This window comes from Phyllobates terribilis, unplaced genomic scaffold (assembly GCF_046119375.1).
Source record: "Phyllobates terribilis strain yellow unplaced genomic scaffold, ASM4611937v1 Scaffold_146__1_contigs__length_4606013, whole genome shotgun sequence".
In the NCBI taxonomy this organism is placed as follows: domain Eukaryota; kingdom Metazoa; phylum Chordata; class Amphibia; order Anura; family Dendrobatidae; genus Phyllobates; species Phyllobates terribilis.
Window position 1 is genome coordinate 224,254 of NW_027362906.1, and position 27,307 is coordinate 251,560.

The window sequence follows — 27,307 nt, forward strand, 5'->3', positions numbered from 1 at the left end:
CAGTTTACTTACCCGCCTAATCAACCCACTCCCGCTGTCCGCTCTTCTCCTTTCAAGTCTGCTCTACTCTCTGACGCTTTTTGACTCGCGTTTTTTGGTGCTTTGCGCATTAATGAATTGGTGTCCCCATCCAAGCGCACTTCAGGAGGACTCCAGTATGATGGTATCACTCCCTGTGACCGAGGTCTCCGTATCCACTTTCGGAAATCGAAAATTGACCCGTCCGGTATTTGTTCATGGGTTCCCCTTCTTACCATCCCCGGTCCTATTTGTCCTTTAACCCTTGTTAATAATTACTTATCGTTCTGGCGATCTGGTGACTCCTTTTTCTCACATGAGGATGGTTCTCCTCTTACGGTTTTTCAATTTCAATCTAGTTTTTTTGGAAATGTTTAGCTTTCGTAGGCCTTCCTCTCAAGGTATTTGGTACGTACTCCTTTAGGATAGCAGCTGCTACCGAAGCAGCCCGTGCTGGTTTGCCTAACTCCGAGATCCAGCACATTGGTAGATGGCGTTCCTCCTGTTTTGCAAGATACATCAGACCGAATTTATTGCTTCACTAACTTTATTATCTCTTCATAGATGGTGTAAAACACACAGTGAGGATACTGGGCCACTCTTACATCTTCTGGGCATCCCAAAGAGCAGAACGTCGACCAGGTGGCAGAGGTCTTGGGTTCCACGGCATCAACGTTTTTTTGAGAGGAATAAGAGGCTTGACCTGGCCTCAGGTTCTTCCCAAGGTGGTGCGGATAGCTCAGACTGCTTCCTCTCCCTTAATTCTAGTCCTGCATGCGGGCGGGAATGATCTCTGCTCCTTTCACCTAGCGGAGCTCCTCACAATCATGCGCTCCGACGTGGATAAATTCCACAGACTTTTTCCAGAGCTTACTCTGATTTGGTCAGAGGTCATGTCACGTGTTGCATGGCAGGGCGCGAGAGATGCGGCGGCAGTTGAACGTGCTGTGCGCACGCTTAATGCCCGCTTGTCCCGCTTTATCCGTTTTAAGGCCGGAGTGGTCATGAGGCATCACCAACTTGAGGGAGACAATTCCAGTCTTATGCTACCCGATGGAGTCCATCTGACAGAAATAGGGCTGGATATTTTTCTCTCCGGTCTCCAGGATAGCATAGAACAAGCTTTTTACCAAATGGGTGGGGGGCGGAGCGCAGTATAAATACTCCGCTCCTCCTTAGCGGTCATTTGCTCCATCTTGATGTTTTTTTCCAGGACGAAGTCTGACTTGCGCTGGGAGTCCAGCTGTGGCATATGGATTTGCACCCGTTTCAGCTGGCCAATAGTGCCTTAACCGAGTTTTATACCGGTTAAATACTGAGCATGTCCTTTTTGACTGTGACCGACTTCTACCCATTAAAAGGAGTTTTGGTTAAGATCTGTGTGTTGTCGTTATTCCATGGGACTTTTTGAGGAAATATTGTTGTTGGGTCTCAGCAGTCTGCAGGGCACGTCAATCTTTAATTGAATGCCCCTTGACTGCTGTGCCCTGCTGAAGGGGTTAAATTGTGTGTCCCATGTTCTTTTTCTCCTCTCCTCCTGGCTTTCACCCAATAATCCTCTTCTTCCTCCCTCTTCCCCTCTTTATAAGTCCAGACCCTGTGTGAAGCCCAGCTGTGCTTGGTATCACAGATCCTAGAAGGGTGTATTGACGGATTCCTCCACAAGAGGCCCCCATAACCATTCACACATCTCCACCTTCCACCTCAGACCACCAGAGGGAGCTGTTAGGGATATATAAAGAAGGGAAGGTGGAGCCAGGCAGTCAGTTCCTGCAGAGTGAGACACAGAAACAGGTCAGTCTGCAGTGGAGCTCAGTGACTCCGCAATTCCTCTGGAGAGTTCAGTTAGTGCAAGCCTGAATACAGAGTTGAGCCCGGTTGAGTCGTAGCTCAGAATAGTGAGCTTAGGTGTGCCGGCGCCATAAGATCGGTGAAGCGCGGCAAGCTGCCGTTAGTGCGAGTAGCCTATTGAGGGCCCGAGTAGGCCGAAGGCGAGTAGAGAGAGTTAGTACATAGGGGGCAGAGGAGCTTAACTAGCTCACCCCGAAGAAGAATTTACCGGACACCGGGTCCGAAGCTTACCGGGATATCCACGACCCAGTAAGATATAACCGGAATCCCTGGAGAACTACAAGTCCCAGGATCGCTAAAGTGCTGATACCTACCAGAGCCAGGAGACACATAGGCCCCGTAGGTTGGGAGCATGCACTCCAAGAGAAGGCCCTACCACAAGGTCAGCCAGCGCAGGACAGAGACAAAGTTAGGCCTAGCTCCAGGCAGGTCAGAAACTTACTAAGCAGAGGCAAGGAACAGGAGGCCCAAAACCCGCTCATTGGGGAGGATCCGGACATACACCCTTCACCCTACAGTGCTCCGGGGAGTGCCTGAATTTCCATCAGTAAAAGGTACTGAAGTGACTATTGTGTCTGTCCTTGTTCTTGCTCTGACGCGGCTGAGTCTCTCTGTCCTGCATACCCCGTCATACACTGCCCTGAGGCCTAGCTCCACCTGTGGGGAGCTATACCATCCAGCTGCCTTATCATCGGCCTCAGTGGACTGCGCAGCGCTGGTGATCCTCACCAGAAGCCACAAGTGGCGTCACGAACTTTTATAAACTTAACATCTATCAACGCCTTTTTAAAGAGAGACCCCAGAGTACGGGCCCGGGAGCCGACCACCGCGACCTCCTTAAGGCTAAAGGCCCGGGTAACCGAGTCTTCCCCCATCCCCTGGGCTAGTCATCTCCAACTGGCGTCACGAACAGGATTACGTGCCCGCTGCAACGACAGAGTGTTGTGCCCGTTGCCACCGGGTACTGTGCGCCTTTATTCTGAACTGTGTATGTAAAATTGTGGTGAAAGTTGCCGCCATTGTTGGGCCGTTGAGCAAGAAGAAGGGCGTAACCGCGGGAAAATAAGGGGCGTACCTTCAAAAGAGCGCTAAGCCCCGGACACGTCCCACGCCTTGACGTCAAAGCTAGAAGCGCCAGTTCCTGTAAGGAGCATCGCTGAACGCTCTGACGTAGGACGCAAGGTCCTGAAGACAACCGTCACCTGCGGAGCTGCGGCCTACCGGAAGAAAAAAAACAGAAGGTAGGCCACGGTTAACTAGGGGGGTGCCAAGATGTCCGACAAGCAGCAGAACGCCGACCTACCGGTCAACGTCCCTGAAGTTCAGCCCGATGATGAGCAGGCCGAAGCCGCCGCTCCACCAGCAGCGCCTGTAACACCCGTAATTCCTATGACTTTACCGTACATTCCTGGAGCAAAGTGGCTCCCCCAGTACAACGGCAAACCAAATACCCTGTCTGGATTCAAACGGAAGATATGTGGTATCTTGGACATGTACTCCATGACCGGCAAACAAAGAGCCGCCGTTGTATTAGGACAGCTGACCGGTGCTGCGGAGCGGGAAGTGGAAACATGGTCGGCCGCAGACCAGGAGTCAGTGTCCGCAATATTTCAAAAACTACAGACTGTCTTTGAGGACCTTACTGAGGCGGACCTCCAGATGAGGTTTTACAGCTGTTCCCAACAACCAGAGGACAATGTTCGGGACTACGCCTGGCTCTGCGGGCTCTAAACCAGGTTAGTCCAACCAGCGTTGAAAATGAGAACAAAATGCTGAAGGAACAGTTTGTCCGGGGACTGAGGTCTCCAGAGGAGAGCAGGACTGTGCGTTGGTGGTCCCTGGATCATCCAGAAGCTACCTTTGACAATCTTAAGGACATGGCTATAAAAGGACTGCAGCCCCTGGAAACAAATGCCATCCAACGTTACCAGGGTGGGGCGACCCCAGTACCTGCAACACCCACCTTTTCCCCGGTGGCTGCTGAAGCTAAAGTTCCAGCAACGTCCCCTAAAGAACTGGACAGTCTGCGCTCTGAGGTGCGTCAGTTGAGTAAAACCCTGACCACTGTGCTGAGTGCTCTGCAGTTGCGGACGGAGCCTGAGGAAGGAGGGAAGATCCTGTTAGCCGATAGCCCTGAGAATGTCCCCTGGATGCGAAGGAGGAGGAGACCAACACCACCCTCGCCGAGGATCAGTGACTAGCGCCGTCCACCAAAGGACCCAGCCTGCTACCGCTGCCGCAAGACCGGACACATCGCCCAGAATTGTCCTTTAAACGAGAAAACCCTGGGTCCGAGGGCCGACACCCAGGAGTAGACTCACCAGGCCCATCAGACTGGTACAACAGGTTCGTCGGAGGAAGACCTTTCCTGTCCATTGTACTGGACGGGATCCCGACGCATGCCCTGCTGGACACAGGATCTCAGGTAACCATCATGCCTGAAGTCCTCTACAAGAGGTTCTGGTCCATGGACGACCTACGTCCGCCAGCTCCAAATCTGTCTGTGTATGCCTCAAATGGACTCCTCCTTAACCTACTCGGGGTTAAGAATGTGACTGTAAAGGTGGGGAGAGTGGAGCTGAAGGACCAGGGACTAATTGTAGTGGAGAATAACCCTGATGACAGCAACCCGTATATGGTATTGGGCACTAACGTTGTTGGTAACTGTTTGGGAGAAGTTGTGTTCTTGCTCCAACAGATCGCCGACACTGCCAGACCGAGAGAGAGGAGGGCACTGCAGAGGGAGATCCGCGTCCTGATGTATCAACAGCAAGTAAAGTTAACAGATGGTGAAATCAGTAACGTGCGGGTAACAGACCCCATACCCATTGTCGTTTCCCCAATGAGTGAAATGCTCATCTGATGAAGAGCTGCCATAGGTCTTAGAGGACAGAGCTACCAGGCGGTAGTAGAACCCCTATGCTCTGAGCACAGACCCACGCTCTTAACTGCCAGGGGAGTGGTAGATGTACGTAATGGGAGGGTGCCCGTCCATCTTCTCAACTTAGGGGAAGATGAGGTCAAACTGCCACGTTATGCCACTGTTGCCAAATTACATGCTGTCAACAACAACTGCATCCATGAGGCGGAGTCCTTAACTTCACCAGAAGAAGTGGAGGATAATGACCCTGCAACCCAGGTGGAGGATTGGTGTCAACCGCTCCCTGTTGGGTCGGACACCACTCCTACCCACCAAAAACAGGGTGTACACTGGGTGGTTCAAGAGTACTTGCAGGTGTTCAGTAAACATCCACTAGACTTCGGAAGGGTTAAGGGGGTTCAACATCATACCCCCACAGGCAACCATTCCCCAATCAAAGAACGTTATAGGCCTATACCCCCAGCTCACTACCAGAAGGCAAAAGAAATGCTGCATGACATGAGGAAGGCGGGAGTGATAAGGGATAGTTGTAGTCCCTGGGCAGCTCCCCTAGTGCTGGTTAGGAACAAGGACGGGAGCATAAGAATGTGTGTAGATTACCGTCAAGTAAATCGCATTACACATAAAGATGCATACCCTTTACCACGCATAGAGGAGTCCCTAGCTGCCTTAAAGTCTGCAAATTACTTTTCCACCCTTGACTTCACTAGTGGGTACTGGCAAGTAGCTGTGGCTGAGGAGGATCGGGAGAAGACGGCCTTCACCACCCCGATGGGACTCTGCGAGTTCAACAGTATGCCGTTTGGACTCTGCAATGCCCCCGGAACGTTCCAGAGATTGATGGAGTGCTGCCTGGGACACCGCAACTTCGAGACTGTGTTACTTTACCTGGACGATGTAATTGTGTACTCCAGAACGTACGAGGACCACTTGAAACACCTGGCAGAGGTATTTGAGTCACTGTCCCGGTATGGGATGAAGTTGAAGCCCTCAAAGTGCCACCTGCTCTAGAGAAAGGTACAGTACTTGGGGCACATTGTCAGTCCGGAAGGGGAAGCACCAGACCCGGAGAAAGTCACAGCCATCCAGAAGTGGCCAGAGCCGAAGAACCTCAAGGAGGTGCGTCAGTTCTTGGGACTAGTAGGATACTACCGGAGGTTCGTAAAGGACTACACTAAGAGAGCAGCTCCTCTGCAAGACCTCCTGGTAGGACAGTCCCCCAAAGGCAAAAAACCCCCATTCCACTGGGGTAAGGAGCAAGCCGAGTCGTTTCAGGAGATGAAGGAGATCCTGACAGGTGATGAGATCCTAGTCTACCCTGACTACAGCCAACCGTTCCTGCTGTATACAGATGCCAGCAACGAAGGCCTGGGTGCTGTTCTAAGTCAGAAGCAGAATGGGCAGGAGAAGGTGATCGCATACGCAAGTAGGAAGCTCCACCCGACTGAGAGGAACCCAGAGAACTATAGCAGCTTCAAGTTGGAGTTCCTGGCCTTGGTCTGGGCCATCACTGAAAGATTCAAGCACTATCTGGCTTCCAGCAAGTTCACTGCCTTTACTGATAACAACCCCTTGACCCATCTTGAAACAGCTAAGTTGAGAGCTCCGGAACAACGATGGATGGCTCGGCTGTCAAACTACCAATTTACAATCAAATACCGGGCGGGCCGCAAGAACGCCAAAGCCGATGCCCTGTCTAGGATGCCTCACCAGTCAGACACAGAAGAAGAAGTGGATGACCTGGAAGAGATTGAGCTACCTGCCCTTCATCGAAGTGGGATGATCCATGAGCAACGAGCCTCCAGGAATCAGCGTGGAAAAACGTTAAACCCCCTGCCTCAGCACAGCTGGAAAGAGACCCAGGATAGCGACCCGGTTGTCAGCCGCATCAAACAGCTGATAACTCAAGAAGGTGCCTCCCTGGAGAAAGATGCGTCTCTGCAAGCAAAGCAGCTGTGGAATGAGCGAAGTCGGCTGTTTATCTACCGTGAGAAGCTGTGCCGGAGGTGCGTCAATCCAAAGACTCATGAGATGGTATGGCAGATAGTAGTCCCTAAGACAGACATCCAGATGGTATTAGAGGCTTACCACGATCAGGCGGGGCACTTTGGTTGGAAAAAGCTAGAGACCCTGCTGAAATGTCGATTCTACTGGGTAGAAATGCGCAGCTCCATTGAGAGGTGGTGCTGGGACTGTGGACCCTGCGGCCTAAGAAGGAAAGACTTCAGCAGCCAGAAGGCACCCCTGCAACCCATCAAGACGACTCGACCCCTGGAGATCGTGGCCCTGGACCATGTTGAGCTCTCCCCCAGCAGGCCAGGGTACTCCTATGCTCTGACTATGGTGGATCACTACTCACGTTTCTTGGTGGTCGCCCCCGTCAAAGACCTGACGGCAGAGACAGCAGCAAAGACGTTCCAAGCGTATTTCTGCAGACCCCATGGTTACCCTGAGCAGGTGCTGACGGACCAGGACCCGGCCTATGAGGCTGAGCTGTTTAAGGAGTTCTGCCATCTCTACGGGTGTAAAAAGATAAGAACTACACCGTATCACCCGCAAACAAACGGTCTCTGCGAAAAGATGAACAACATTATCATCGACCTGCTAAAGACCATACCACTTGAGGAGAGAAACCAGTGGCCAGACCTACTACCTGACCTAGTGGATCTGTAGAATCATATACCAGTGAGTTCCACCAACTGCACTCCGGCATATCTCATGCGGGCAAGGCCAGGAAAGCAGCCCATGGATCTGGAGCTTGGTGTTGTTGAACCTGAAGCTGATATGACCACTGAGGACTGGGACAAAACCAGACAAGAGCAGTACAGAAGGGTACAAGCTTGTGTCAAGGACAGTCTTACTCGGGTGAGAGAAAAGCAGGAAGTTTAATACAACAAAAACGCACCCGCAGAACCTTTCACACCAGGTGAAACAGTGTTAAAAAGAAAAAGAAGTAACCACAAACTTGATGACCAGTGGGAAAAAGACCCCTACACTGTGTTACCGTCACGGTTTAACAACAAAAAGACATGCATAATTAGTCGTGATGGAGGAAGAACATCTGCTACAGTGTTCAGGGACCACCTAAAGTTGTGTCCAGACTTACAGAAACACCAAGAAAAAGTGCCTCTCACAACCCAGGAAGAACCTAAAGAAGCAGTGATCCACACTGACCTAGGAGACTTCCCAGCGGATTGGCCTCAAATAGGAGGTGCAGTAATTATTCCAGTACTCCAATTCTATGAACAGCCAGCAAACCCTCCACAGCAAGTTAAACCTGTAAGTGCTGTAGAAGAGCCAGCTCAAGAAGTATCCCCGGATGAAGGATCCCCGGCAGGAGCAGAGCAACAGGGCCCAGCCAATGGTAGACTTGCCAGTCCAAGAGAGAGGTTAAGGCAGTTTTATAACATGGTTACATGTAGAACTGGTAGAGTAACTGAGGATACAGACACTGACACTCCACCAACCACAGCACTACGCAGGTCAATATGTAGTACAAGAGGTAAACCTCCTGTTAGGTACACTCAGTAGATAGTTAAAAATCTCTGAAAATATATATAGTTACCCCTGGGGTATTGTATATTAAATTGTAATGTACTGCATGACTGTTTATTTTTATGCATGCTTATCCATTTGTGCTTTTTTCTCATTAATTCTTTATTTGCCTAAGAACTTCGTGGCTGAGGACTGTGTGCAGCCCAAAAACTCTTACTATATATAATAGCGCTCCCTGGAGTGCCCTTTAGGTGACCTCAGAAGGAAAACCTGTTTGGAGTGGCTCTTTTGGAGGTCTAACTCGGGATCTTCATGCCCTGCAGCTACCCCAGGGCCAACGTAGAAGGTTTAGGACAGGTCCCTCAAAACTACCAAAGTACTCTACCTTGTGAGATGGACATCCTTGCTGGGAACCTCACCACAGGAGACTTGGATTCTGAGGACACTCTGTAATTGTTTTGTTATGCAACGTTTAAGATTCGTGCCTCCCATAAAGGGAATATTGTTCATGTATTGCTTAAGTTTACTATTGTTATTGTTTTATAAAATGTACTTCAGCTCGGGAGTGCTGAGATTAACTAGGGGGGAATGTGAAGCCCAGCTGTGCTTGGTATGACAGATCCTAGAAGGGTGTATTGACGGATTCCTCCACAAGAGGCCCCCATAACCATTCACACATCTCCACCTTCCATCTCAGACCACCAGAGGGAGCCCGTTAGGGATATATAAAGAAGGGAAGGTGGAGCCAGGCAGTCAGTTCCTGCAGAGTGAGACACAGAAACAGGTCAGTCTGCAGTGGAGCTCAGTGACTCAGCAATTCCTCTGGAGAATTCAGTTAGTGCAAGCCTGAATACAGAGTTGAGCCCGGTTGAGTCGTAGCTCAGAATAGTGAGCTTAGGTGTGCCGGCGCCATAAGATCGGTGAAGCGCGGCAAGCTGCCGTTAGTGTGAGTAGCCTATTGAGGGCCCGAGTAGGCCGAAGGCGAGAGGAGAGAGTTAGTACATAGGGGGCAGAGGAGCTTAACTAGCTCACCCCGAAGAAGAAATTACCGGACACCGGGTCCGAAGCTTACCGGGATATCCCCGACCCAGTAAGATATAACCGGAATCCCTGGAGAACTACAAGTCCCAGGATCGCTAAAGTGCTGATACATACCAGAGCCAGGAGACACATAGGCCCCGTAGGTCGGGAGCGTGCACTCCAAGAGAAGGCCCTACCACAAGGTCAGCCAGCGCAGGACAGAGACAAAGTTAGGCCTAGCTCCAGGCAGGTCAGAAACTTACTACGCAGAGGCAAGGAACAGGAGGCCCAAAACCCGCTCATTGGGGAGGATCCGGACATACACCCTTCACCCTACAGTGCTCCGGGGAGTGCCTGAATTTCCATCAGTAAAAGGTACTGAAGTGACTATTGTGTCTGTCCCTGTTCTGGCTCTGACGCGGCTGAGTCTCTCTGTCCTGCATACCCCGTCATACACTGCCCTGAGGCCTAGCTCCACCTGTGGGGAGCTATACCATCCAGCTGCCTTATCATCGGCCTCAGTGGACTGAGCAGCGCTGGTGATCCTCACCAGAAGCCACAGGTGGCGTCACGAACTTTTATAAACTTAACATCTATCAACGCCTTTTTAAAGAGAGACCCCAGAGTACGGGCCCGGGAGCCGACCACCGCGACCTCCTTAAGGCTAAAGGCCCGGGTAACCGAGTCTTCCCCCATCCCCTGGGCTAGTCACCTGCCTCTTCCTGCCTCTCTCCACACAAGCATGAGACCCGCAGTCTGCGTTTCCCACCACCCCTCCCCTTTTTTCCCATGTACAGTGTGTTTTGTTGGTATTATTTGGTTGTTCTGTATTTAAGTCACAGCAGCAGTCATTTGCTCTATCTTGATGTTTTTCTCCAGTACAAAGTATGATATGCGCCGGGAGTCCGGCAGTGGAATATGGATTTGTACCCGTTTCAGCTGGCCAATAGTGCCTTAACCGGGTTTTATACCAGTTACGCGCTGAGCACATCCTTTTTGGCTGTGACCGACCTCTAACCATTAAAAGGAGTTTTGGTTAAATTCTGTATGTTGTCGTTATTACATGGGACTTTTTGGGGAAATTTTGTTGTTGGGTCTCAGAAGTCATCTTACTACTGTTAATGGTAAAAATGATCATAGACATGTGCAATGTTGGTTAAAAAAAAATCTGGCCTCCTCCTCCCCTTAATAGCCGGCCATCGCACACCATGTTATTTCTTCTTAGCCCAAGACAGCACCAAAGACTGGAGCTGTTATGAGCAAGAGGAAATCCAATTACCAGTTAAGGTAAAATGTTCTGCACATGCCTATGAGTATCATGAAGCGCAGATGTTGTGGCGCTTATACTTACTGCCAGCGCATGAGTAGATCTGCTGGCATCTCTGTCTTTGGTGTCATATATTGGGATCCTCTGTCATTGCTATGCTTATCTTCATTATTAACTGCTAATTAAAAAAAAAAAATCCGGCCTCCTTCCTCCCCTTAATAGCCGGCCATCACACACCTCTTCCCAACACCCATGACAGCACTTTCATGAGTGTGAGGAAATCTTACTACCGGTAATGATAAAAATGATCATAGACATGTGCAATGATGTTTGTTTTAAAAAAAAAAATCCGGCCTCCTTCCTCCCCTTAATAGCCGGCCATCGCACACCATGTTATTTCTTCTTAGCCCAAGACAGCACCGAAAGATGGAGCTGTCATGAGCAAGAGGAAATCCAATTACCGGTTAGTGTAAAAAGTTCTGCACATGCCTATGAGTATAGTGAAGCGCAGATGTTGTGGCGCTTATACTTACTGCCAGAATAGGAGTAGATCTGCTGGCATCTCTATCTTCCATGTCTCCACTGGGATCTGCTGTCATCTTTATGCTCACCTGTAATTAAAAAAAAAAAAAAAAATCCGGCCTCCTTCCTCCCCTTAATAGCCGGCCATCACACACCTCTTCCCAACACCCATGACAGCACTTTCATGAGTGTGAGGAAATCTTACTACCGGTAATGATAAAAATGATCATAGACATGTGCAATGATGTTTGTTTTAAAAAAAAAAAAATCCGGCCTCCTTCCTCCCCTTAATAGCCGGCCATCGCACACCATGTTATTTCTTCTTAGCCTAAGACAGCACCGAAAGATGGAGCTGTCATGAGCAAGAGGAAATCCAATTACCGGTTAAGGTAAAATGTTCTGCACATGCCTATGAGTATAGTGAAGCGCAGATGTTGTGGCGCTTATACTTACTGCCAGCGCATGATTACATTGTCTGGCTTCTTCATCTTTGGGGTCTGTGTTTTGGGTCCCTCAGTGTCGTATCCATGGTCATCTTCATTCCAGCAGTGCTTTCAGATGATCATCAAAGTGATGTCCAATCTTCAGTTCTTCAAGGTCTACTGGAGGCTGAGGAAGACAGCTGGCTCTGATGACTATGGAGCTGGTGTCTTGTCAAGGGTTTGGAAGTTGACAAAAGAAAATCCCTTGAACATGGCCTGGTCCTTTGCTGATAGAGGTGACTTTTTGGCCTCTGCTGCTTCTAATTTCTCCAGATGGTGTGGTCGAGAACTGTGATGAGCTTTAGATGGCTATAAAACAAATAAAAAAATAATTATTACCAAAATCTCAAACGTTCTGGAGAAGGATGATATGAAATGATCTGGACCATCAGACCAGGACCAGCAGCTCTGGATGATGTTGATTTTCCAATGTTAGGCTGTGTGCCCACGATGCGTTTTTAATGCGTTTCTGCAGCGTTTTTGCAGCTGCGGAAACGCATTAAAAACGCATGGTAGAAGGGCAGCAATGATAATCCGCATGTGCTGTGCACATGCTGCGGAAAAATCCGCTGTGGATTATCATTACGGAAAAAAACGCAGCACTACCAATTATTTTGCGGAAATGCTGCATTTATCGCCGCCATTGACTTGCATTAGAACGCGCCAATTCCGCAAGACTACATCTGTACTTGCGTAATTGGTGCGTTCTAATGTGTGGATGGTACCCAGGACTAGAGGAGAGGAGACTCTCCTCCGGACCCAGGCACCATTAAAAAATCTGTAAAAAAAGAATAAAATAAAAAATAAATGTATATTTACCTTCTGGCGGCCCGCGCTGCGCTCCTACTTGCTTCCCGGCACTTTGCAGTGGATTGAAGGACCTGCGCTGACGTCAGAGACATGTGACGGGTCATGCGACGCTGACATCGGCAGGTCTTTCAATCCACTGCAAAGTGCCAGCACCGAGCGAAGCAAGCCAGCGCGGGCCATCGGAGGGTAAGTATACATTTGTTTTTTTTATTTTTAACCACTCTCTCGGGTCACACTATATAAATCCATGCAGTTTGCATGGATTTATATAGTGTGACCTAGTTGTCACAAGCACTTTCCAAGTGATGCTAAAATCGCTTGGAAAGCGCTTGTCAATCCGCAGGCGGAAATGCATGTGAAGAAAGCTTCACATCCGCATGTCCCTGGCAGGAAAAACGCATGTACGATCCGCATGTCCAAGCATGTACAATCCACATGTACAATCCGCATGTACAATTCGCATGTACGATCCGCATGTACGATCCGCATGTACGATCCGCATGTACGATCCGCATGTACGATCCGCATGTACAATCCGCATGTACAATCCGCATGTACAATCCGCATGTGTTTTTTTCTGCCAGGGAGATGCAGAAATGCTCAGGAAAAAATCCTCAGCATTTCTGCATCGTGGGCACATAGCCTAAGTGTCAGCGCTAACTAATACTTAACAGAGGTGCAATGTGATCTGGTCATATACTTACTACAGGGATGTGTGGTGGAGGCACTTTCAGGGCTTCCACAGAGACCCAATCAATACACTGGAAAAACACGTGCTCTCGGATGTTACCATGGACTCCTAAGCGTCTGGCTGGATCTTTCTGTAGGAGCTAAAAACAATAAAGTAAAACCCATGAAGGTAAGAGGTAGAGGCAATAAAACATTCTCACAACTTCACCATTTAAATGAATATTGTACAACCCCTAGTACTAATAACCTGGAATTATACTGACCTGTTTAATGATGTCATCAATGCCGGAGGATGCCTCATCGAGTGTCAGATGGAACGTACACTCACTGGTAACCATATCTTTTAAGATGACGCCAAGAGAATACCAGTCTACTCCGGCGTTATACTCCTCGCCAGCAAAAATCTATCATGGAAGTAAGAACAAAAAGGTCAAAATGTTAACATTCCCATGGACTGTAATTTTAGTGAAAACTAAATAGGAAAGCACTATTATCCCACCTCAGGAGCCATGTAACCTGCAGTCCCAGCGTATTCGGTGGCTGTTCGGTCTCCATGCATGTTGTCAATTGCGAGACCGAAATCTGTGATCTTAATATGGCCCGTTTCAGCCACCAAGATGTTCTCGGGCTTGAGGTCTCTGTGGATGACGCCCTTGGAGTGGAGGTACTGGATTCCACAGACCAGTTCAGCGGCATAGAATCTGACAGAAAGACATGAATGAGTGTAACTTTCCGAGGAGAAGACAAGAAACACAAAGATATTGCTTCCAGCCAATATTATCTACATTGACTGGACGATTAGAACAAGATGACCATATGCAGAACATACAACAAATCCTGCCAGATCCCACTGAAGAATAATGAGGCCACTCAGATTTCTGTCAATGTTCTGGTTAATTTCGCTGCAATCTACAATATTTTTATATTAAAAACACCAGAACCCAAAGGCAGATAATACAGCAGGGAAGTGAACGGATCAATGCTAGACATTTCGATACAGTTATGATCAGGTTTGTAGGTAACATAAAATGTACCTTGCGCTGGGGACGTCAAGCCGCCCCTTCTCCAGAAGGAAGGTGTTAAAGTCCCCGCAGCTCACGTATTCCAGACCAAGCAGCACACAGAGCTGGAGCACAGAAATACAGAAGTAGATTTGTATGGAGGTAAAGTGGCCAAAAGATCACAATATCTACACACCTACTACAGAATAGCTCCGTATAACTATAGGCCGCAGGATAAATGGAAGGTGGTCTACATGTCCCATGTAAGAAGGATTACATTTCACATGTCCCATCATTTGTTTCAATGTTCTAGCTGATGACCATGAGACCCCTGTAATGACACCTTAGGGTTCATAATGATGCTCCTGTGGAGGGTCACTTAAATATGCGGATAAGTATAATGATTTTCTTCAGGGGCATACAGAGATAGAAAGAATTGCTGTACATTTTGTTCAGTTAATGTTCAATGTCCTTTTATGTCCGATATTTATAGGGGTGTCCTGTGATTACTGATGCACAGGGCAGGCATGGTGCCAGTATCTCTTCCCCCGCAGCATCTGGCAGATTTATTATAAAATGATTCTGGTTTATGGTAAAAACACGAGGTCAGACCTTGTACAACACTTTAATAAGTAAAAAATGGAGGCATGTTTTCATGAAACTAGTTTCACGTGGCGAGACTCCTTAGATATGGTGCTCGGATTGAATCATGTTTTTCAAAGCATTTAACTCAGACAAAAGAATGAAATCTTTGTGCCCGGAGGTCTCACTAGTTGTATCAGCAGAATAATATATCATACAGAAAATACTTACACATATCTTACTGACCAACAGTCAGGGAGGCCCGACTGGACTGGACGAGTGTAGACTGCAGTGCACAAAGCATGGCTGTTGTATACCCTAATCCAATAATACCAGGCCATAAAAGTGGTGGTCTGAAGGACATGATGCTCCATCTGTTAACCGGTTCAGGACCGCCCACTGTACATAAACGTCGGCGCTGCCTGGGCTCTGCGCAGCGCCGTTTAAAAACGGTGGGTGGTCCCGCAGCGCTCAGAACCCCCAGGGTCCTGCAAGCGCTGCGGTTCCGGTGCAGAGCAATAGCTCTGACATGTTAGATCATGGGGACCTGATTGGATCAGGTCCCCATGATGTTAACCTGTTCCTATCTTCTAGATGAAGCGATCCATAGCGATCGCGGCATTTAAAAGATAGTGACACCGGTGGTCGGTGATCCAGACCCCCACATACCTTAGCAGCGAGGGGATCCTGATGCTGTGACCTCTGACCTCATTGAGACCTGATTGGCTCAGGTCTCGATGATGTCAGCATCACACCAGCCAATCAGAGAGGGCGATCTGCCTGATAAATACACTGTTTCCCCTCCGATCTCAGTGAGAGAGCAGAGGAGAAACAGTGTGACAAGAGCTGTGTCAGCCTTGCCACTGTGAAAGTAGAAAAAAAGAAAGTAAGAGTTAGGTTAGGGTTAGTCAGTCCTGTCAGTCAGTCAGTCCGTCCTGTCAGGTCAGGTCAGTCAGTCCTGTCAGGTCAGTCCAGTCCAGCCAGTCCGGTCCGGTCAGTCCAGTCCCGTCCGGTCAGTCCAGTCCAGTCAGTCCAGTCCAGTTCCGTCCGGTCAGTCCAGTCCAGTCCAGTCAGTCCAGTCCAGTCCGGTCAGTCCAGTCCGGTCAGTCCAGTCCAGTCAGTCCGGTCAGTCCAGTCCAGTCAGTCCGGTCAGTCCAGTCCGGTCAGTCCAGTCCGGTCAGTCCAGTCCGGTCAGTCCAGTCCAGTCAAAAAATATAAAAACAAATAAAATGGCCCGTCAGACTTATACCGCAGAGGAGGTGAATGCCCTGCTATGTTCTGACACTGATGACAGTGCAATCTCAGATGGAGATATGGATTTTGAGGGCTTTAGTAGCGGCGACACTGAGAGCTCAGAAATGAGCAGTGATTCTGGTCCATCCTCAAGCCCAAGGACCAGTACAACAATAGGGGCAAATAGCGCTACTGGAGAAACGTCTCCAAATCAGGGAACACTGCCCAGTACAAGCTCTGTCCCTGCTACTAGTGAATTGGCGCACGCCAGTGTACAAGGGGCTTTGCCACGTGATATAGCATTTCCCAGATGGGAGGCTTCGGATTCGGCTGCTCCATTCAGCCCTGATTTCAACGCCACTCCTGGTATAAATGTGGAGGTGGAAGATTTTGGACCAATTCATTTTTTTAATTTGTTTTTTACAGACAGCTTGCTAGAGCATATTGTTGTGCAAACAAATTTATACGCATCCCAATTCATAAGCCAGAATCCCCGATGTTACTATGCTAGGGCAAATTTATGGACACCAACTAATGTCCCGGAAATCAAAAAAAATTTAGGACTTACATTTGCCATGGGGCTTGTTAAAAAACCGAGCATTCGATCCTACTGGTCCAACCACCCTGTTCAAGCCACCCCTATGTTTTCAGTCGTTCTTCCTAGGACCCGTTATGAAATGCTCATGCGGTTTTGGCATTTTAACGACAATAGTCAATGCCTGCCCAGAAATGCCCCAGAACATGACAGGTTATATAAAATTAGACCCATCATTGAAAATTTGTCAGAAAAATTCTGAAGGCTCTACACCCCAACACAAAATATTTCTATAGATGAGTCCCTTGTAAAAATTCAAAGGAAGACTGCACCTCAAGCAATTTATAACATCTTAAAGGGCAAGGTTTGGAATAAAGCTCTATAAAATGTGCGAAAGTTCAACCGGATACACATCCGCTTTTCACATATATGAGGGGAAAGATAGCCAACTAAACCCACCAGGATGCCCTACTTATCTGGGGACATCTGGAAAAATTGTTTGGGAGCTGATAAGTCCATTTTTTCAAAAAGGCTACAATCTATATGTGGACAATTATTACACCAGCATACCCCTATTTAAAAGTCTGGTTGAACACAACATCGGAGCTTGTGGGACCATTCGTAAAAACCATCAGGGGTTTCCACAACCATTGGTCAACCAAAAGTTCCAAAAGGGGCAGTCAGGGGCTGTACGCAACGGAGAGCTGCTTGCCCTGAAGTATAGGGATAAGAGGGATATTTTTGTCCTCAGCTCGATCCACACAGATGCCACAAGGGCCACTGTAGAACTAGGATCCACCACTCCGAAGCAAAAACCTGTGTCAGTCATTGACTACAACAAACACAAGGGGGGTGTGGACCTTGCAGACCAGGTTCTACAGCCATACCAGGTATCAAGAAAGTCCTATACCTGGTATAAAAAGTTGGTTATTTATTTGTTTCAGGTGGCCACATACAATTCTTTTGTGTTGTACAAAAAAGCAGGAAATTCCAATCCTTTTCTTGATTATCAAGAAAAGGTAATTGAAAATCTTGTTTTTGAAAGTGTTAGCCCCGCTCATCCATTAGAATCTGAGGATGTGAAAAGACTCACTGAGCGACATTTTATTGCACTTATTCCAGCAACGGAAACGAGAAGGAACCCCCAGAAAAGATGTCGTGTATGTACTAAGAGAGGAATGAGGCGTGATACCCGCTACTATTGCCCACAATGCCCATCATTGCCAGCCTTATGCGTCACTGACTGCTTTAAAATCTTCCACACAGAACCACGTTTTTAAACTGTAAAAATGTATCCCATTTTGTCATTCAAACATTTGGTTCATTTAGTGAATGACACATTCGAGTAGAGCTCACTTAATTTCCAGGGGTGGGGGGGTTCTCCAGAATCTAAACCTTCCATTGTGTGCTTGTTTCTGGAAATCATCCATTGAGTTAAAATGGTCACTAAACCCATAGATGAATTCCCAGAGGTGTGTCATTTCCAAAATGGGGTCACTTCAGGGGGGATTCTTTAGTTATGGTACTTAGCGCCTCTGAAAAGTACCAGAACAGCAGAATCCCCCATGAAGTGACCCCATTTTGGAAATGACACCTCTCTGGGAATTCATCTATGGGTTTAGTGACCATTTACCTATCTACTTATTTTCCCACCACTAGATTAATTTATACAGAGGAGTAGATTGTAAAATTCGGTCACTTGTTGGGGGTTTCCTCTGTTTAGGCACCTCAGGGGCTCTCCAAATGCAACATGGCGTCCGCTATCGATTCCAGCCAAATTTCCAATCCAAAAAGTCAAATGGCGCTCCTTACCTTCCGAGCCATGCCGTGCGCCCAAACAGTGGTTTTGCACCACATATGGGGTATCAGCGTGCTCAGGAGAAATTCCACAACACATTTTGGAGTCCATTTTTACCTGTTACCCTTGCGAAAATTAAAAAATATTGTCTCTAAGGTAATTTTTTGTGAAAAAAAGTTAAATGTTCATTATTTTCTTCCACATTCCAAAAATTCCCGTGAACCACCTGAAGGGTTAATAAAGTTCTTGAATGCGGTTTTGAGCACCTTGATGGGTGCAGTTTTTAGAATGGTGTCACTTTTGGGTATTTTCTGTCATAAAGGCCCCTCAAAGTGACTTCAAATAAGATGTGGTCCCTAAAAAAATGTTTTTGTAAAGTTTGTTGTAAAAATGAGAAATCGCTGGTCAACTTTTAACCCTTATAGCTTCCTAACAAAAAAAAAATTTGGTTCCAAAATTGTGCTGATGTGAAGTAGACATGTGGGAAATGTTATTTATTAACTATTTTGTGTGACATATCTCTCTGATTTAAGGGCATGAAAATTCAAAGTTTGAAAATTGCAAAATTTCCAAAATTTTCCGATTTTTTCACAAATAAACGCAAGTGATGTCGAAGAAATTTTACCACTATCATGAAGTACAATATGTCACGAAAAAACAATCTCAGAATCAGGGGAATCCGTGGAAGCGTTCCAGAGTAATTACCTCATAAAGTGACAGTGGTCAGAATTGAAAAAATTGGCTCGGTCACGAAGGCAAAAACAGGCTCTGGCGTGAAGTGGTTAACGTAGCATCTCAGGTTCTCATACAAGAAGTATTAGAAAAGCAGCTTTTCAAGAGGTTTCAGTAGACTTTGGCTGTGCCCGGGACATTTGCTTACTTGTCTGGGAGATCTCTTTTTTTCTGGAAGCCGACCATCATTTTTAACACGATTGTCTAGAATTATATATGTGTGTATATGTTGAGCCCCTGTGGGTTCAGTCACCACAGAGGTACTGCATCTCACCCAGAGGTGTGGTATCTCACTCTCAGGTAAGGATAGAGTGCTGCCCGGGACCCTAACACCTGCATCCAACACTACACTACTCCAGACCAGCAGGAGGGGCAAGATGCGTCGCTTCCCTTCTGAGCCGTCCCTGGCTGGAGTGGGGGGAACCAAAATAGGGGGAACCATGTAGTGGGTGTGGGTGGAGGAAGTAAATCAGGGGAGCTCAGTAAGAAGTGATATAAAAAGAAGGTGGAACAATCTAGAAGGGTTCTTCAGTGAGAGGAAGAGTTGGGAGCAGGAGCTCTGCAGGAGCTCTGCTCGGGAGGAGGGCCTAGCCAGAGAGGCCCAAGACTGAAGAGAGAGAGAGAGGAGCAGGAGAAAGGCTCCAGGAGCGTGGAAGAGATCCCAGGGGTACGGGCAGTGCTGGAGGCCACCTGTATGCCCGAATCTGCCAGGCGGTGGAGGGATCAAGCCGCAGAGGGGACCGGCCCCTAACTAGTGAGAATTACAAAGTTCAACTAGGAACCGGAGGCTTCTGTACTTTCAGGGTGCAGTTGCCACATCCGCACTCAAGTCGCCAAAAAGGTAACCACATAGGATCCAGGGAACTCCAGGTTGCCCAGAAAGATCCGAGGATACCGACTAGGGACATTGTTTGGCGAGGCACAGGGCAAGAAGGGTGAGGGCCAGCGCAGAAAGACGGCTGAGGAGGTCATATAGAACGGGGTCCTGTCTGGCACTCTTGAAACACCTGGGAGTTTGCTGCACCCCTGCCTGGTGAAAGCAGCGTGATGTGGGAGGTCGTAGTCCAGAAAGTGTAACCTGAGGAACTAAACAACTGTGAGTAAACCCTGAAGACTGCACCACACTGTCTCTGTGAATTATTCTGGCCGCGCCATCACCCCCTGCACTACAACTGCAACAGCAACATCCATAACATCTCAGCACAGCCCTGGAGCTAAGCTCTATCTGTGGAGGGGTAAACCAACTGTGCTGCATTTACACCAGCTCCAGAGGACCTGCTCCGCAGCGGCGGCTCCATATAGCCGCATACCACAGATGGCGTCACGAACTGTATATAAAAACTATATATCCCTTGTAAATATCTCCTTTTATTGACCGCCCTGGGTCACGGATCGGGTCACCGCCACTGTGACATCTCCCCTGCACCGAGTACCCCACGGCCCAGGGAGCGCGTCATATATTATAGCTATATAGATTGATGACTGTTAATCTTCCTTAGTCTGGGGCTCCATGCAAGATCTCGCCTCATGAGATAATTCTGAGAAAGGTCAAGAATGGGTCTTTCAGCAGGACAATGACCCGAAATATACAGCCAGGCAACTAAGGTGTGGCTCCGTAAGAAGCATTTCAAGGTCCTGGAGTGGCCTATCCAGTCTCCAGACCTGAACCCAATAGAAAATCTTTGGAGGGAGTTGAAACTCAATGCTGCCCAGTGACAGCCCCGAAACCTGAAAGATCTGGAGAAGATCTGTATGGGGGAAGGGGCCAAAATCCCTGCTGCAGTGCGTGCAAACCTGGTCAAGAACTACAGGAATCGTCTGACCTCTGTAATTGCAAACAAAAGTTTCTGTACCAAATATTAAGTTCTGTTTTTCTATTGCATAAAAATACTTATTTCATGCAATAATATACAAATGAATTATGTAAAAATCATACAAAGTAATTTTCTGGATTACTTTTAGATTCTGTCTCTCACAAGTGAAGTGACCTACGAGAAAAATTACAGACCTCTCCATTCTTTGTAGGTGGGAAAATTTGCAAAATCGGCAAAGTATCAAATACTTATTTTCCCCACTGTAGAAATGAGCACATACAGTACAGACCAAAAGTTTGGACACACCTTCTCATTTAAAGATTTTTCTGTATTTTCATGACTTTGAAAATTGTACATTCACACTGAAGGCATCAAAACTATGAATTAACACATGTGGAATTATATACTTAACAAAAAAGTGTGAAACAACTGAAAATATGTCTTATATTCTAGGTTCTTCAAAGTAACCACCTTTTGCTTTGATGACTGCTTTGCACACTCTTGGCATTCTCTTGATGAGCTTCAAGAGGTAGTCACCGGAAATGGTTTTCACTTCACAGGTGTGCCCTGTCAGGTTTAATAAGTGGGATTTCTTGCCTTATAAATGGCGTTGGGACCATCAGTTGTGTTGTGCAGAAGTCTGGTGGATACACAGCTGATAGTCCTACTGAATAGACTGTTAGAATTTGTATTATGGCAAGAAAGAAGCAGCTGAGTAAAGAAAAACGAGTGGCCATCATTATTTTAAGAAATGAAGGTCAGTCAGTCCGAAAAATTGGGCAAACTTTGAATGTGTCCCCAAGTGCAGTTGCAAAAACCATCAAGCGCTACAAAGAAACTGGCTCACATGAGGACCGCCCCAGGAAAGGAATATCAAGAGTCACCTCTGCTTCTGAGGATAAGTTTATCCGAGTCACCAGCCTCAGAAATCGCAGGTAACAGCAGCTCAGATTAGAGACCAGGTCAACGCCACACAGAGTTCTAGCAGCAGACACATCTTTACAACTGTTAAGAGGAGACTTTGTGCAGCAGGCCTTCATGGTAAAATAGCTGCTAGGAAACCACTGCTAAGGACAGGCAACAAGCAGAAGAGACTTGTTTGGGCTAAAGAACACAAGCAATGGACATTAGACCAGTGGAAATCTGTGCCTTGGTCTGATGAGTTCAAATTTGAGATCTTTGGTTCCAACCACCGTGTCTTTGTGCGACGCAGAAAAGGTGAACGGATGGACTCTACATGCCTGGTTCCCACCGTGAAGCATGGAGGAGGAGGTGTGATGGTGTGGGGGTGCTTTGCTGGTGACACTGTTCGGGATTTATTCAAAATTGAAGGCATACTGAACCAGCATGGCTACCACAGCATCTTGCAGCGGCATGCTATTCCATCCGGTTTGCGTTCAGTTGGACCATCATTTATTTTTCAACAGGACAATGACCCCAAACACACCTCCAGGCTGTGTAAGGGCTATTTGACCAAGATGGAGAGTGGTGGGGTGCTACGCCAGATGACCTGGCCTCCACAGTCACCAGACCTGAACCCAATCGAGATGGTTTGGGGTGAGCTGGACCGCAGAGTGAAGGCAAAAGGGCCAACAAGTGCTAAGCATCTCTGGGAACTCCTTCAAGATTGTTGGAAGACCATTTCCGGTGACTACCTCTTGAAGCTCATCAAGAGAATGCCAAGAGTGTGCAAAGCAGTCATCAAAGCAAAAGGTGGCTACTTTGAAGAACCTAGAATATAAGACATATTTTCAGTTGTTTCACACTTTTTTTGTTAAGTATATAATTCCACACGTGTTAATTCATAGTTTTGAAGCCTGCAATGTGAATGCACAATTTTCATAGTCATGAAAATACAGAAAATTTTTAAATGAGGTGTGTCCAAACTTTTGGTCTGTACTGTATATATATATTATATATATATTTATAATATGGTTGCAAAAAATAAAAAATCCTAATGATTGCACAGATACGTAGCACAATGTGAATGTTAATCTATATAATTGACATTAACTAAGGGGAAATGTAAGCGTCTGTAGAACTACTAAAAGGATATCTTCATAGTGTGACAAAGTCACTGGTAGTGTGTCAGAAGGGAGGTCGCTGAGACTCTTAGACTCAGTGATGTGAAAACATACAAGTTCTCATGCACAAGTAGGTGCAGAGAGAGTTAATAGAACGATATTTACAAGGGAATGTTTTCAGTGGATAATGAAAGTGTAGGGAGGAACGTTATCCACCATCCTTCCAATCAGGGGAGTGTCTGGGCTTTAAATAGTCAGCCCTGACACTCAGGTGTGTTCAGTACCTGGGGACACTTTGTTCCAGGAAGGAGCTAGCACATGCTGTGATCAACCTGTGTGTAGCTAATTTTGAGTGGCCAGACCTTGGCCGAGATAAGGACTCTGCTGAAAGTTCTGAAAGTTTTGCATTTTGTTTTGTCTCTTTAGCTGAATGGGCTGTGTTTTTATTTATGGACTCAACGGTAGTTTATGACTGCTAAATAAACTAACCTGAGAATTTAAAGAGACAGTATCTTGTGTTTTACCTACGCATACAGCCGAGCTTGTCGCTATACCACAATAGACTCACAAGCCCAAGTGGGTACACATATATAGTATATAATATTAAGCTCTATAAGGAATCTCCTATAAAATAAAACATCCAAAATGGATGTTTTGGGGGCCCCTGATGAAGCAAGGACGAAAGGTACATTGGTGCACATAGGACCACATCCCACATTTACTCACTTGGACATTTAAGTTGCCTTGTAACTACTGCTCTTCCATTTTGAATGTATTATTTTATAGGAGATTCTTTACAGAGTTTAATATTATATACTATATATGTGTACTCACTTGGGCTTGTGAGTGTAAGAAGCTATCTTCTTAGTAGTTCTAAAAACACTTACATTTTCCCTTGGTTATTGTCAACTATATATAGACTAGATGGTGGTCCGATTCTAACGCATCGGGTATTCTAGAATATGTATGCGGCCGACCGGGCGCAATTAGCAGAGCGGTGTTTAAATTTGGCGCCAAAATCGCTGATTGGTCGCGTTTGGCAACCGCGACCAATCAGCAAAGCGGTGTTTAAATTTGGCGGAAATATCGGAGATTGGTCACGGGCGGCGACCGCGACCAATCAGCGAACCGTGTTAGTGAGAACTGGAGAGCGTGTTTAAATTTGGCACCAAAATCGCTGATTAGTCGTGACCAATCAGCAGAGCGGTTTTTAAATTTGGCGCCGATACTGCTGATTGGTCACGACTGCCGACCGCGACCAATCAGCAAAGCGATGCAGAGCGTTGTTTAAATTTGGCGCCAAAATCGCTGATTGGTCGCGGATGGCGGCCGCGACCAATCAGCAGAGCGGTGTTTAAATTTGGCACCAATCTCGCTGATTGGTCGCGGCTGGCGGCCGCCACCAATCAGCAAAGCGGTGTTTAAATTTTGGGCCAAAAGCGCTGATTGGTCGCAGGCGGCGGTCGCGACCAATCGGCGAACCGTGGTAGTGAGGACTGGAGAGCGTGTTTAAATTTGGCGACCGCGACCAATCAGCAAAGAGGGAGGTGTTTAAATTTGGCCCCAATACTGCTAATTGGTCGCGGCAAGCGACCGCGACCAATCAGCAGAGCATTGTTTAAATTTGGCACAAAAAACGAAGATTGGTCGCGGCCGGTGGTTGCGACCAATTAGCAGAGTGAGGTTTAAATTTGGCGCCAATACTGCTGACTGGTCACGGCCGACAACCGCAACCAATCAGTAGAGCGGTGTTTAAATTTTGCGCCAATACTGCTGATTGATCTCGGCCAGCGACCGCGATGAATCAGCAGAGCGTTGATTAAATTTGGCGCCAATCTTGCTGATTGGTCGCGGATGCCGGACGAGTCCAATCAGCAGAGTGGTGTTTAAATTTGGCGCCAAAATCGCTGATTAGTCGCGGCTGACGGCCGCGACCAATCAGCAGAGCGGGGTTTAAATTTGGCACCAATAATGCTGATGGGTCGCGGCCGGCGACCGCGACCAATCAGCAGAGCGGGGTTTAAATTTGGCCCCAATACTGCTAATGGGTCGCGGCAAGCGACCGCGACCAATCAGCAGAGCGTTGTTTAAATTTGCCACAAAAAACGAAGATTGGTCGCGGCCGGTAGTTGCGACCAATCAGCAGAGTGAGGTTTAAATTTGGCGCCAATACTGCTGACTGGTCACGGCCGACAACCGCGACCAATCAGCAGAGCGGTGTTTAAATTTTGCGCCAATACTGCTGATTGATCTCGGCCAGCGACCGCGATCAATCAGCAGAGCGTTGATTAAATTTGGTGCCAATCTCGTTGATTGGTCGCGGCTGGACTCCGCAACCAATCAGCAGAGCGTTGTTTAAATTTGGCGCCAATCTTGCTGATTGGACGCGTCCGGCATCTGCGACCAATCAGCAGAGCGTTGTTTAAATTTGGAGCCAAGGTCGCTGATTGGTTGCGGCTGGCGTCCGCGACCAATTAGCACAGCAGTGTTTAAATGTGGCGGAAAGATCAGTGATTGGTCGCGGCCGCTATTTAAATGTGGCACCCAAATCGGTGATTGGTCGCGGGCAGCGGCCGCGACCAATCAGCAGAGCGGTGTTTAACTTTAGCGCCAAGATCACTGATTGGTCACGCTCTCCGCACGCGACCAATCAGCTAATCGTATTGGTGAGGAGCGGGGAGCGGAATTGTATTAGTGAGGATCGGGGAGCGCCGCAGCCTGTGCGGGTACTTCCGCTGCGAGAACCCGGGACATGAGCGACTGCTCGCAGCAGAAGTATCCCGACCCGCAGCGCCGCTCCCCGGTCCTCCCTTGACACGCTAGCCGCTGATGTCACCACAGTATCCGCATGGTGTTACAAAGGTCTGGACATTTGTGTTAAAAATCGCTGATTGGTCGCTGGCGCTGCCCGCGACCAATCACCGATTTGGGCGCCAAATTTAAATATCGGCCGCGACCAATCACCGATCTTGGCTCCACATTTAAACACCGCTGTGCTGATTGGTCGCCGACGTAGGGCGCGACCAATCACCGATTTTGGCACCACATTTAAATAGCGTCCACGACCAATCAGCACAGCGGTGTTTAAATGTGGAGCCAAGATCGGTGATTGGTTGCGGCCGATATTTGAATGTGGCGCCCAAATCGGTGATTGGTCGCGGACGCTGCCCGAGACCAATCAGCACCGTAGTGTTTAACTTTTGCGGCAAGATCCGTGATTGGTCGCAGGCCAAGACAGCGACCAATTACCGATTTGTGCGGCACTTTTAAATAGCGGCCGAGACCAATTGGATGTCAGTGCCGCTCCCCGGTCCTCCCTTCACACCCTAGCCGCATGGATGTCAGCGGCGCTGCCTGTGCGGATACTTCCGCTGCGAGAACCCGGGACATGAGCGGGCGCTCGCAGCAGAAGTATCCCGACCCGCAGCGCCGCTCCCCGGTCCTCCCTTCACACCCTAGCCGCTGATGTCCCCACAGTATCCACATGGTGTTACAAAGATCCGGACATTTGTGTTAAAAATCGGTGATTGGTCGCGGGCGATTTGGGCGCCAAATTTAAATATCGGCCGCGACCAATCACCGATCTTGGCTCCACATTTAAACACCGCTGTGCTGATTGGTCGTGGCCGATATTTAAATTTGGCGTCCAAATCGCTGATTGGTCGCGGGCAGCGCCGGCGACCAATCAGCGATTTTTAACACAAATGTCCGGACCTTTGTAACACCATGCGGATACTGTGGGGACATCAGCGGCTAGGGTGTGAAGGGAGGACCGGGGAGCGGCGCTGCGGGTCCGGATACTTCTGCTCCGAGCGCCCGCTCATGTCCCGGGTTCTCGGAGCGGAAGTACCCGCACAGGCAGCGCCGCTGACATCCAATTGGTCGCGGCCGCTATTTAAAACTGGCGCACAAATCGGTGATTGGTCGCTGTCTTGGCCCGCGACCAATCACCGATTTGGGTGCCAAATTTAAATATCGGCCGCGACCAATGACCGATCTTGGCTCCACATTTAAACACCGCTGTGCTGATTGGTCGCGGCCGATATTTAAATTTGGTGCCCAAATCGGTGATTGGTCGCGGGCAGCGTCGGCGACCAATCAGCACAGCGGTGTTTAAGTTTTGCGCTAAGATCAGTGATTGGTCGGGTTCGAAGACCGCGACCAATCATCGAATCGTCTTGGTGAGGACCGGGGAGCGGCGCTGCCTGTGCGGCTACTTACGCTGCGAGAACCCGGGACATAGCGGGCGCTCGCAGGAGAAGTATCCCGACCCGCAGCGCCGCTCCCCGGTCCTCCCTTCCGCATGGAGGTCAGCGGCGCCGGCGGTCCTTCTGCTGATACCGGCCGGGAGATGAGCGCCTCGCGCCGCTCATCTCCCGGATGCATCTCAGTCCCGCAGATGGGTCCGGCGGTCGGGTTCCTTCTGCTGGTACCGGCCGGGAGATGAGCGCCACGCGCCGGTCATCTCCCGGCTGCTTCGCCGCTGAGCTCCGTCCCGCAAATGAGCCGCTAACGGCCGCCATCTTTTTTCAGAAATCCCGCGGCGCTGATT